Source organism: Pongo abelii, chromosome 8, assembly GCF_028885655.2.
Source record: "Pongo abelii isolate AG06213 chromosome 8, NHGRI_mPonAbe1-v2.0_pri, whole genome shotgun sequence".
Classification (NCBI taxonomy): domain Eukaryota; kingdom Metazoa; phylum Chordata; class Mammalia; order Primates; family Hominidae; genus Pongo; species Pongo abelii.
Window position 1 is genome coordinate 60,869,386 of NC_071993.2, and position 12,974 is coordinate 60,882,359.

Sequence of the window (12,974 nt, forward strand, 5' to 3'; positions counted from 1 at the left end):
AGGTGTTATGTTTATAAGATTCTGAGGCTCATTTAGGTCAGAAATTTTTCAAAGATACATGGTAGACAGAGATATGGTCCCATAGCAATGCTAGTCTCTTTTGCTTTGCTGCTTTCTGTAATTACCAAAAATCTCTTGCTTAAGAAGAGTCTCCTGGCACCTTGGCAGTGAAGGTTATCTCATAAAGAAATGCTTGTACTCAATGTAAATAGCATCACTTTTATGACCTTGGCTGTCTCTCCTGTTTCATAGTTCTAGGTATTAAATTATATTTTATTATGTGTATATCCAAAATAATATTAGTTTTCTGGGTACAATATTAGAAGTTACCACAAAGGAGACTTGTGTATTAAATTGGTATGTCAAATCTATAAGAGACGATCATTTCCTTGTGAATATTTAATAAGTAATATTTGTGGGTAAAATAGAATCCAAGGGGAATATATATACATATATATATATATATATGAAATTTTCAGAACACCATTTACATCCACTTTTGATGTCCTCTCTACTTTTCTCTATTGAATCGCTTTTTTGTTTGTGCTACCCTTTCTCCAAATTTCATATTCAGAATTTGTTGCTTTTCAGACCTCCACAGGAAAAAATATGAAGCTGGCTCTCTCGGCCATTGCTGGTGGACAAAAATCTGGGTGATGACAGAAAATAATCATTTCAATTGCTTCAAATAATTTACATGCTTTAGAGCGGTGTGTATAAAAACTCTGGCAGCTGATTGAACTGTGGATTTTTGATGCCAATTTTATGAGGCTATGCAAACCCAATGCTAGTTTAGCAAAAGTTACCACCAACAGAGTGACTGCAATATGCCCATAGGTGAGGAGTAACATGGATTATACAGAGCAACTTGGTCATGAAATCTGTATTTATGATCACGTTCAGAAAGCCATGAACCTTTCCCACTTGCTATCATATTTTAATTCACTGCCACACTTGTGAGCACACATATAAATCAGTGTGCGTCTTTAAAAGATAAATCTCATACCAAATTCAGAGTGAACTAGTGCATCCTAGTTTGCAGAATCGATGTGACTTGACTACAAAGAGCATTTTTGATTAATCAGAACTAAGATTTTAATAAAGAAACAGCAGGTAGGCTAACCACAAAATTAAAACTCCCAACTGTCTCAGAGTAATAAAGTCATAAATATAAAAGTGCTCAAAATACCTCATTTGCATCTTTGAATAATGTCCTTGTTTAACAAGGATGGGACACTGGGTTGACCAGCAGAGGGCAGGTTCCTGTAGATGTTGGCACTTCCTGGTTTAGTCTTGTTGCTGTTTCTTCCTCAATCTTTCACTGTGTAATGGAGCAAGGCCTGTGTGGTAATTAATTGCCATCTGCGGTGTGTTTTTATCAGTGATTTTTACACCCAATTGCTCAATCGCAATGTCATATCAGCTGCATTTCAACACAACCTGGAGAGCACAAATGTGCCTTTGGTTTCCTAATCATGTTTGGTCAATTTAAGAATTCTTTTTTATTTTTTGTCCCCAGAAATGATATCAGTTTATCTCTTTGACAGTAGTACAGCCTCCCTGTTAATAGTCAAAATTCTGTGGCTTTTTGAAGAAGGCAGATCAAGGTTTGAAATCAGGCTCTGCTGTCTAGTGGCTGTGTGACCTTATACTGATTTTTAAAATTACTTGGTTACTTAAAGTGCATCTATTTTCTTATAGTAAAATATAAATATTATATCTCCAGGCCATATTGAGGTTTAATGGTCTTAATAATTCATGAAATATGTACTTGAAGATTTTCAGCTTACACATGTATTCAGAACATAGCCCCCCAATAAATTTACTTCAGGAATTTCTGAGCACCATAACCATGAGCTACACTAACTACCTGTATGCAAACAATTGAATCAAGAATACCATCTGCTGTCTTAGTGATTGTAAACATGGCACAGAAATAATAGCAAGTACATTTCATAGTTCATAAAATGTTTTTAAGTGCATTAGTTTTCTTCAACTTTTTAGCTCGGCAGGGCAGATATTAGGGTCCTCATTTTACTATGAGGAAACTGAGCCTCAGGAGATTATGCAACTTGTCCAATACTGCATGGAGAGTTGATGATAGATGTGGTGCTTGACTGTGTTCACTCGGAAGCCCAGTCCAGGGCATTTTCAACCCACAATCTGGTACCCCTCAGGAGTCAAAGCACCTTCCTTTCTCAGTCTCAGCCTCTACATCTGCAACAAAGAGAACTAGGCCCAATTACCTCCTAGTTCCTTTCCAGCTCTGACATTCCAAGATGTCCTAGGATGATTTTCATGAAAGGAATGGTTCTGACATCAGTAGAGAATTACCACTATAATCATAACATTTGTATCATCCTTATGGAATGAGGCTTTATGGCTTAGAAATATTGATACAGCTTCTTGGAGGAAAGAGGGGAAGTGAGGAAAAGGATAGTAAGGCCCTACTGGTCCCAAGGCAAGTTAATTATTAGATATTTAAAAATTTAATTGTTTCATTTTCCTTTTCTAACACCTATTAAACATCACCTAGCCTCATTCTAAATACCACCCCATAAAACAGTACACCATAACACAATTCTATCAAACTTCTTTCAAAACCAGTAAACTACAACGCATCAAATAAATGTCCCGTCTCTCACTGACATTCAAACACCAAACCTTAAAACCAAGCCAAACAACTTCAAACAACAGAAGTAATCATAGTAACAATAATAATAAAAATAAATATATATGTACTCTCTATGTACCAAAGCTGTGTTTAGTGCTTTAAAGGCATAAATTCACGTATGTTTTTTGACCTTTTGAGGTAGATACTATCCATGCTATTCAGCCAAGTAACTTGTTAAAGGCCTCCTCTTCATCTCATCTGCAGCATTTTTTGTCCATGCTATCATCATTTATTTCCTATTTACTGTAATAGGTTTTTACTGATCTTTTTCTACTCTTAATTACCAATATATCACTCTACAAAGCACTTGAACTGATCTTTTAAAACACAAATGTAACCACGACATTCTCATGTTTAAATCATTTATGAGATTTTCATTGCACTTAGAATGAAGGTTAACCTCCTCTGCATGCCTAAAAGGCATATCTGGTCATGATCTACCTTTGTAATTTCATATAATCTCATGCCCCTTCCTTTTTCTGTTATCATCCTCCAACCACTTTAAATTCTTTCCATGACTTGGCTAAACCAGGAATCTTCTCAGTCCACGGCTTTTCCCATGAGGTTCTCTGACTGGAATGCTTTCTTTTCTACTCTTTTGTTATTCCAATGCACATCTCAGAATGTCATTTCTTCAGAAAGCCTTTCCTGGACTACCTAATTTCAGGTAGGATACACTTAACTCTTGGCTCCATGCCCTACTCTTGAATTGTACTTAATGTAGTTGGTAGTAAGAGTTATGTGCATATTTACTATTGTGTGTGTTTTCATGGAGGAAGGGTCCATGTCTGTTTATCATTACAGGGCTTTTTGCAGAAAGTAGAAATGAATTAAATAGCGAAGCCAAAGACTGAACTTTTTCATTCTTATTAAACATCCTTATTCTTTTCACCCCAATTTCTTCAACCAAAAATGACAAGACATTTAAACAAATGATTTCTTAGATAAAAATAAAATTGAAAGAACATATAAAGCCATAATTTAAACAAAAAGAAATAAAAATTGCTCAAGGATAATAAAAGAATAAGTAGGGGTTATATGGATGATCTCCATTTTTATGATGTAAGAATTTCACTCTCATTTTATCTTTAAAAATAATACTAGTTTACGTGATGTTAACTTTCAGGTATTCTGGATCTAACTAAAAAAGAAATGATAAGAAAATTACTGGGGAAAGGGAGCTAATATCCATCCAAGAATTAGGAAGGTACTCAGGGATGAAATTGAAAAACTACTGGGCCCAACATTTAATCGGAAAGGCCATATGGTGTAAGTCATAAAGTCATAACTATATGGATGAGGTGAATAGTGTCTGGTTTACCAAACCCCGGAAAAGCAGATCTGGTAGACACCATCCCCAACCCAGAGCTTTGAAACTTGAAAGAATTACACATTACACTTAAGGAAAATAAAGTAACAAAGTTAAAAATAAAGATACATTTTAGAGATTTTATATAAACTCGTGGATAATAGTAAGATGGTATGTTAAGGGGAATGAGGCCATTGGGGATCCATCATTTAGCTTTTTAACCAGATGCCTTGGGCAAAGACAGGTTTGTCAGGAAACCATCTGTTCATGTCATACATTCAACACATATTTGATGTCAACTACTTTTTTCTTATTTTACTGAAATTGCAGAGCCATCTTTAAGTAGTGCCAATCTACCATTTGTTAAATGATTGCAGGATCAAATGGTCCTCTGGGGTGTATTACCTTCCCCCTAACTTTACCGTTTAGTCTATCTGAGCTGTCATCCCAGGAAGATGATTTCCTACTCCCAGCCCTAGTGGCAAACCACTAGACCTGTTCTTCCAAAGGCTTTGTTCTTACCTTACATCATTTATTAATTTGTTTATCAATAAATATTTATGAAAAACCTACTACAAACATCCTAGGTGCTACAGAAATAAAATGGAAAATATAGGAACACGACTTCTCATCTTGCAGTGCATGCAGGAAAAAGAAAAAAAATGAGTGATTACAGTACAACATGTGAAATGCTACAAGAGAGATGTGCAAGAAATAAGAAAATTGAGAATGGAAAGTCTTATAGAAAAAATGACATTTGAGTTGAATCTTAACAGGATAAGTTCATAGGGCAACCCTTGGGAGGTGGAAGGCAACACTTATAGAAAAGGTGAGAGGCATGTTAGAACATAACATGCTTAAAAAATGAAATTTATTTATGTGAAGAAATACCTGGAGAAAGAGGTAGGTATCAAGAAGTAATGTTTAGAATTTAAAACTCTGTTCTGGAGTGATTTGGGAACACTGAGAGAAAGGGTATTGGATTTTGAGAGAGATAAGGAAGCTAGGCAAACTTCCTAATCTCAAACCTATTCAGCTACATGGATTATAGTGACATACTCTGAGATGGGAAGAACAGGAGGTGAAACAGTTGTGTGTGTGTGTTTGTGTATGTATTAGAGAGGGAGAAGGAAGATGGTGTAAGATAATGGGTTCATCTTTGGACATGTTAATTTTGAGGTACCTTTGGGCTCTTTAGGCAGAGATGTATAAGAGGTAACGTGATCACACTCATGAAGATGAAGACCAGGCTTTTGTTGGAGATAATGACAATGACAAAATCATGCAATGGGAGTGAAAGCCATGCCATGGGTACGAATGTGCAGAAAGAACATAAGGAATGGCAGAAAAAAATGAGGTCATTTAATTAGAAGTTACAAAATGATATGACTTCCTTAGAGGGAGGCTATTTAATTCTGCTACAATGGTTTCAGTTTAGCAAATGGGAAAATGTGAGCACATATCAGTCCTTCCTTCAGTGAACGACTACTTACTGCTTGCCAGGCACCCCAAAAAAGAATAGGGCAGATTTATACAAAAGTTATGCAAGTTATTTTTTAAGCAAAATTAAGTCTAACTGAGATCCAAAGTGTGTTGATTTCTAATTGCCATCTCCTAAAAGCCAGAAAAAATAATCTTCTAGTTCCATGTTGCAATATTAGGAAGGGATATATAAGCAAGTATGACATTACATCCTTGGAAAAGCTGCATGAGAATGGAGTAGTTCTTTGCTTCTAATAATGAGAAGGGCAAGGTAGAGAAGTGGGAGAACTCTGTAAGACTGCTTAGAGGATATAAGTTTTGCCTTTTATATCTGGAAAGCTTGAAATATGCCTTAATATCTGTCTCCATAGAATAACTTGTGAAAGTAATTGAACCAGAAGCATAGCAGCTGCCAAACAATGGTCTAAAGGTAGCTGCAATATTGCATTCTACCAAAGGCAGGTGCCTGTATTCGGGAGTATCTTTCCTTGGGACCATAGAGGATATGACTTCAGGAAGTTGGTCATTTCTTCTTTCTCTGGCTATAGCTTCTTATTAGATAGAGATATAAATAGCTAAAGAAATAGATGATAGGTAGGTAGCTAAGCAGAGACACAGACATATACTTAACGTGAAGGAGCCAAGGATGAAGGAGGCTTGGCATAAGGTTGCTGCCCTTTACCCCCTTGCCCTAATCCCAAACATCTTCTGGGGATTTTAATATCTGATTTTTTTTATACCTAAGCATATTCAAACGATTAGATTTTTCATGGATCATTCTAAAAAGTAACCCAAGTAGAGATAAGCTTGGATAAGTCAGAAGAATCTGAATGAATGTAAAAGTAAGAAGTTATCTGGTTCAAGAATCATTAGAAACAATTGTCTTTTCATCAAAATAGACCCATGGAGGCCTGGTGCAGTAGCTCATGCCTATAATCCCAGCACTTTGGGAGGCCGAGGCAGGTTGATCACCTGAGGTCAGGAGTTAGAGACCAACCTGGCCAACATGGTGAAATCCTGTCTCTACTAAAAATACAAACTTAGCTGGGCTTGGTGGTGCATGCCTGTAATCTCAGCTACTCAGGAGGCTGAGGCAGGAGAATCGCTTGAAACCAGCAGGCGGAGGTTGCAGTGAGCCGAGATAGGACCATTGCACTCCAGCCTGGGCAACAAGAGCAAAACTCCATCTCAAATAAATAAATAAATAAAATAGACTCATGGAGCCCCTCAGTTTTTGAAAGCTTGAATATAGCATGGAAGTAGATTGGGGAGTTAACCAAAGACTTTAAATTCTGATTACTTGAAAAATAATTAAAATTGATTTTTAATAAATATTTTATTGTGCTGGGATTTTAGTCATATTTCAGGACCTCCTCATAACCATTTTTTGAATTAAATTGTGCCTGTGACAGAGTTCTATGTGCTTATGTGCCTGTGACAGAGTTCTATGTGCTTTATTTGATAATAAATATCAAAGCCTTCTCATGCTTTTTATTTCTTATTAACTCTATTAAAATTAAGCTATACAGTACATGTTATCAGCTGGCCATTAAGGGACTAAAATTTTTTAAATAGAGAGAGAAATTGACAATATGCCTTTATATGCACATAGCTTACCTTGTTGAAGAAAATAGGCAAATACATTTACTGTCTGTTTCAGTGGCAGAAAAAAATAATTTAGCATTATTGTCCACTATATTTTAGCAAATATCATGGAAAAGTAACACTCTGAGAATCAGCAGAGCTATGTTCTCACACAGACCTTTTTATAGCTATCACTGTCATATTAATAAACTATGCCCTCATTGCATCTCCATTTTCTCATTTCAGAAGTGAAATAATTAGACTTTCTCTTTAATATTTTGTGAGTCTACGAAATCAAAGTACCTAAGCAAACCTTGGCAGGAGAGAGGGGTGTTATCCCAGGCTCAGGCGGATCCATGCCCACTTGCTACAAAAGATGATGAAACATGCAGGGGCCAGTAACTTTTCCATGCCTGGTTGCAGGGATATTCGTATGGATCTCAGAAGCCAAAAGCTGGAAACTTTTCCCAGTTCAAGTAAGGCTTCCAGGTGAGCAGATTCTCTTCTGTAGACCATCTTTAGTTATCTACTCTGAAACTAGCAGAAGCAAAGACTTCAATCAGATACACATGGTTACCTGGTGCCACTGCTCATTATACAATTAAGTCTCTAAACAGCATTCCAGTCACAATGAAATCCGGATTGCAACTGTTGGTGCATCTCCTGGCTATCTGTGTGTTGAATAAATATTGTACTTCCTATGACTCAAGCTTGCTGAGATGCTCCTAATTATTTTATAGCATGAGGGTTTCCAACCGGGAACAATGTCCTGGGAAAGGGTGGCAAGCGCCATTGCACACCATTTCACACACCTGTTTTTGTTTTCATAAATTTTCAATTACTTTTCCTTCTAGCTTAAACAGGTTAGGGCATTGTCTTTCCCCTCCAGGTGTTACATAGGCCATTCCAATGTGAATCAGCTAAAATACCAGAATAGGTCAAATCTTTCACTTTTAACCTCGCTAGTGAGCCTAGTTTAACAGGAGCCTTTAAAGCTTGCTGAGTAACACTGCCTTCTAGACTCTGAGCAAGAAACCAGGAGAGTTAATAATGATCACAGTTGAGAATTCATTAAGCTGCTCTAATGGAAGTCTGGGGATGGGGGCAGGGTGGTTAGGCCCCTAAATTTGACCTGATTGGGCCTAGAGTCTGGCATGGAAAGACAACTAACACTTTGTGAAACATCTAAGAGCTACATGCTTAAACATATTATTTATCCTTATACCATCTCTCTAAGGTATAAATTATTATCACCACTTTACAGATGGCTCAGAAAGGTTAAGTAATTTGCCCAAGGTCACACATCTAATAGTAGAAGAGTTATGATTAGAATGCAGATCTGTCTGTTTCCTTTCTTGTTTCTTAGTCTGTTGGGGAAGAAAGTGGAGGCTTAGGGAAGTGTAAAGCAACATGAAGAATAATTTGGGGAATCAAATTGCCCTGGTAGCAAGAAGCTGACTACAGCCTGATGTCACAGGGCATGAGGCAGGAGCAGTGAATGAATTACAAGAAAGGAGGGTAGGCTGGGAGGGAAAGCACCCGGAGTTCTGGCTTTGCAGATAATTATCTGGGGTCTCAAGGATCTTTACAGAGAGGGCTCAACTTATAATTTACTAGCAATCAAGACCCTCCAAGGACCCTGGTCATGTTAGGGTTCCAACTTTACTACTCATTGCCAATCCTAACATTCCCCACATTACAGGCAAAGAGCGTGAAGAAGTGTGCCTCTTTGCTGAGCTTGCCATACCAGAGGGTTCTCCCTAGGCTCTGCAGATCTGCCTCTTCTCATGCACCTATTCCTTCATATAACCTCTGAGTCCCTCAGTTGAAAGTGAGTCTCTGGCTGAACTCCCTTAACACGTTTATCAAGTAATAACCAGACGGTAGTTTCCATACAATCCTTGTATTCCCTGTTAGAGTCTCCTGTTCCTAAAGGTTAAAGCAAGAAATATGGTAGATAAAGTACATACTTTTGGTTTGAAAATCTTTCCTTCCCCCTACCCCAATCACCTGCACAAAGACAATGCTCAGAAAATATGGGTGAAATGAAACAGCTAACTGCCATCACTGTGCTTCCTTTTCTTTTCTTTGGTAGAAACCACTGATTGCCCATTGAGCAAGTCTTTCTTTATTAAGCACCAACTCTGTAGATAGTTCTGTGTTGGACCAGGTAATCTAAAGCTTTTTCTGTCATGCTAAGATACCATGTTACCCTCCTTTGGGGGAAAGCATGAATAGGTATGGAGAAGGGAAGTAACATAATTAGACTTGTTTTTCAGAAAGATATTTCTTGATGCAATGTTAAGCATTGAATGGCAGGAGTCAAGCAGACCGGAGCCAGAATAGAGGATGTTGGCGCCATGTAGGCAGGAGATGACAGTGGCTTAAATCCATCTTTACAACAGAGAGCAGGACTCATGGCATAATATAACTGTGGGGCTTCATAGCCCCTTTACAGCCCAGTGGCAGAGAAAGATTAATTTAGGATTAATTTAGCATTATTGTCTACTATATTTTAGCAAATATCATAAAATAATTACATTGTCTGTAATCATTTACAGATAATGTTTAGTATCATTCCCTCCTTTCCACTCCATGGAGTCTTACTTTTGTTCTTTGTAGATTTGCCAAACATGATAGAAAACATATTACTAAGAGAGAAAAAAACACATATTACTTTATGGAATAGATTATTTATAGCATTAAGCAGAAATGAATTGAATTCCTGAATGTGATGGTTTCAAAACACTGTCATGAAATAGCCATGCACCGTACCTATTTTGCTAATGCTGCTTACCATAGATGCCTATCCATCAGACTACAGCTAGAAAAGGGAATATAGAACCGGACCAGGTTATATATATATATAAAATCTAAATATATAGATTCATCATCCCTGACTCTGAAACGTACCCATCTTTGTTTGGGTGAACTTTATAGTCTACACAAATGAATAAGTTTCACCAAGATGACCTCTGACTACTCACTCATGGGCAACTCTGAGCATGAAAAATAGGAGTGTTTTCTTCAGTATTGTTCATGCTTATTGAAATAGGAGACTGGATCTGTCCAGTTTCAGTTTAACCAGGGAGGAAGAATACTCCCTCCATACCTGCCTCTAGATGTCTAGGACCAGACAACCCCATTCCAAGATGGTGACAATGCCCCAGAAAGCTGAAGGAGGATTTGACCACCAGGGGAACAGATGGGAACTGAACAATGATGAAATATTTTTAAGCTATCAACCTTCTGGATGATCTACAGGCAGTGTGGTAGCTGTAAAGATTACTGGGAGTCCTCATATCTGCAAAGGAACAACCAATTTCTGTCCTAAATCGAGGCAGTATATATTCCATGTTTCAACTAGATAATATGGGAAGGAAGACTCTCAGAGACAATGAGAGTTTCTAGTGCATCCTTCACAGGATATGGTGTATATATACAAGGAATCCTTTATATACAGACACACACGACATGCAACTTTTACCCCCTACAGTTCTAACATGTGTGCATATAGTTCTTTACTTTTTTTTTTTTTAACTTACATTTATCTTGAGGAATGTTTTCTATCAGTATACAAAGAACTTCCTCATTTTCTGGCATTAGAGCTGCATATTATTTCACATGTAGCCATTAAACAAGACACCTGGTGATATATGTTTAGATTTTGGCTAATTAGGGTTTAACAAATTATTGTAAATATGCTGTGATATGTATACAATTTTTTGTATTTGTGGGAGTGTCCATTTCTGATAAAATCTCCAACATAGTGGTTATTAGATGCTGTGTTGTCCAACAATCTGAACATTTTTAATAGAAAGTGGTGTCTTAGTGACCTTTAAAAATTCATATTCATCTTGTTATTAGAGACTAAACAGTATTTTACATGTTAAAGGCAATTGGCATTACTTTTACCATTCATCTCCTTTATTGATTTTACTAACTTGTTCTTTATACATAATAGCAATTAGAACTTTGTGACTTTTATTGCAAATATTTTGCACATTTTTAAAAATGTGGTTTTGGCTTCATATATTGTATTTCTTTCCCTAAAGACATTTTTAACGTGTTTGTTTTCATGTTATTAATCTTTTATGGCTTCTATATTTGGGACCATACTTTCTAATTTTTTTAACATATTTTCACCACACTATATTAAAATTTCATTTTTCTTTCCAGATAGACAAAACCTATAATGTTTTGTGCCATACTTTGAATATCCTTCCCATTCAAAGATATTTTGTAAGACCCCATTGTTCTACTGTTTTATTTTCCACTCCTGTTATGTTTTTTCCATTTAAATATTTTATCTAACTGCAATTTATTTTCCTTATAACATATGAGATATAAATTCAATTACTTTTTTTTTTCCAGGTAGCTACCTGGTTTTACCAATACAATTAATTAAATATATTTTTCTCAGTGATTTGAAATTCAATCTATATCACACACTACATTCCCCAGGGAATTTTTAGGCATTTCTATCCTTTTTTCTTTCATTGTTTGTCTATTCATTTGCCACTCTCACAATGTTTTGTTGGCTTTACAGTACGTATCAGTATCTGCTTGAGTTTGTTCTTACTAATCGCATGAGATCTCAGAATTTTCAGAATTATACTTGATTTTTTATTTTTCAATGTGGACTTCAATGTTTGCTTTTATGGTTACACAATGGTGAAAGCAAAATAACATATAAATAATATATGAGGTCTATAATTTTTTTTATTATTATACTTTAAGTTCTAGGGTACATGTGCCTAACATGCAGGTTTGTTACATATGTATACATGTGCCATGTTGGTGTGCTGCACCCATTAACTCATCATTTACATTAGGTATATCTTCTAATGCTATCCCTCCCAGCTGCACCGCTGCCCCCACCCCGTGACAGGCCCCGGTATGTTGTGTTTCCCACACTGTGTTCAAGTGTTCTCATTGTTCAATTCCCACCTATGAGTGAGAACATGTGGTGTTTGGTTTTCTGTCTTTGCAATAGTTTGCTCAGAATGATGGTTTCTAGCTTCATCCATGTCCCTACAAAGGACATGAACTCATCCTTTTTTTATGGCTTCATAGTATTCCATGGTGTATATGTGCCACATTTTCTTCATCCAGTCTATCATTGATGGACATTTGGGTTGGTTCCAAGTCTTTGCTATTGTGAATAGTGCCGCAATAAACATACGTGTGCATGCGTCTTTATAGCAGCATGATTTATAATCCTTAGGGTATGTACCCAGTAATGGGATTGCTGGGTCAAATGGTATTTCTAGTTCTAGATGCTTGAGGAATCACCACACTGTCTTCCACAATGGTTGAACTAGTTTACAGTCCCACCAACAGTGTAAAAGTGTTCCTATTTCTCCACATCCTCTCCAGCACCTGTTGTTTCCTGACTTTTTAAAGAGGATCTTTGGAATCAATGAGAACAAAAACACAACATACCAGAATCTCTGGGACACATTTAAAGCAGTGTGTAGAGGGAAATTTATAGCACTAAATGCCCACAAGAGAAAGCAGGAAAGATCTAAAATTGACACCCTAACATCACAATTAAAAGAACTAGAGAAGCAAGAGCAAACACATTCAAAAGCTAGCAGAAGGCAAGAAATAACTAAGATCAGAGCAGACCTGAAGGAGATAGAGACACAAAAAACCCTTCAAAAAATCAATGAATCCAGGAGCTGGTTTTTGGAAAAGATCAACAAAATTGATAGACTGCTAACAAGACTAATAAAGAAAAAAAGAGAGAAGAATCAAATAGATGCAATAAAAAATGATAAAGGGCATATCACCACCGATCTCACAGAGATACAAACTACCATCAGAGAATACTATAAATACCTCTATGCAAATAAACTAGAAAATCTAGAAGAAATGGATAAATTCCTTGACACATACACCCTCCCAAGACTAAACCAGGAA

At 36.7% G+C, this 12,974-nt stretch overlaps 1 protein-coding gene and 1 long non-coding RNA gene across 5 annotated transcripts in view; one reads left to right on the forward strand and one right to left on the reverse strand.

Annotated features, from left to right (window-relative positions):
* The window catches only part of LOC129048245 (uncharacterized), a 152,486-nt gene that overhangs the window by 42,417 nt on the left and 97,095 nt on the right, over positions 1-12,974 (forward strand). The window lies entirely within an intron of this gene.
* The window catches only part of LOC129048244 (uncharacterized), a 182,601-nt gene that overhangs the window by 31,721 nt on the left and 137,906 nt on the right, over positions 1-12,974 (reverse strand). For 2 of the 3 annotated variants that reach the window (XR_010141535.1, XR_008510437.2), the window contains exon 2: positions 7,353-7,586. The gene's annotated coding sequence lies outside the window, so the exon portion shown is untranslated. The remainder of the gene's footprint in view (positions 1-7,352; positions 7,587-12,974) is intronic. The other variant, XR_010141536.1, reaches the window with a different exon arrangement.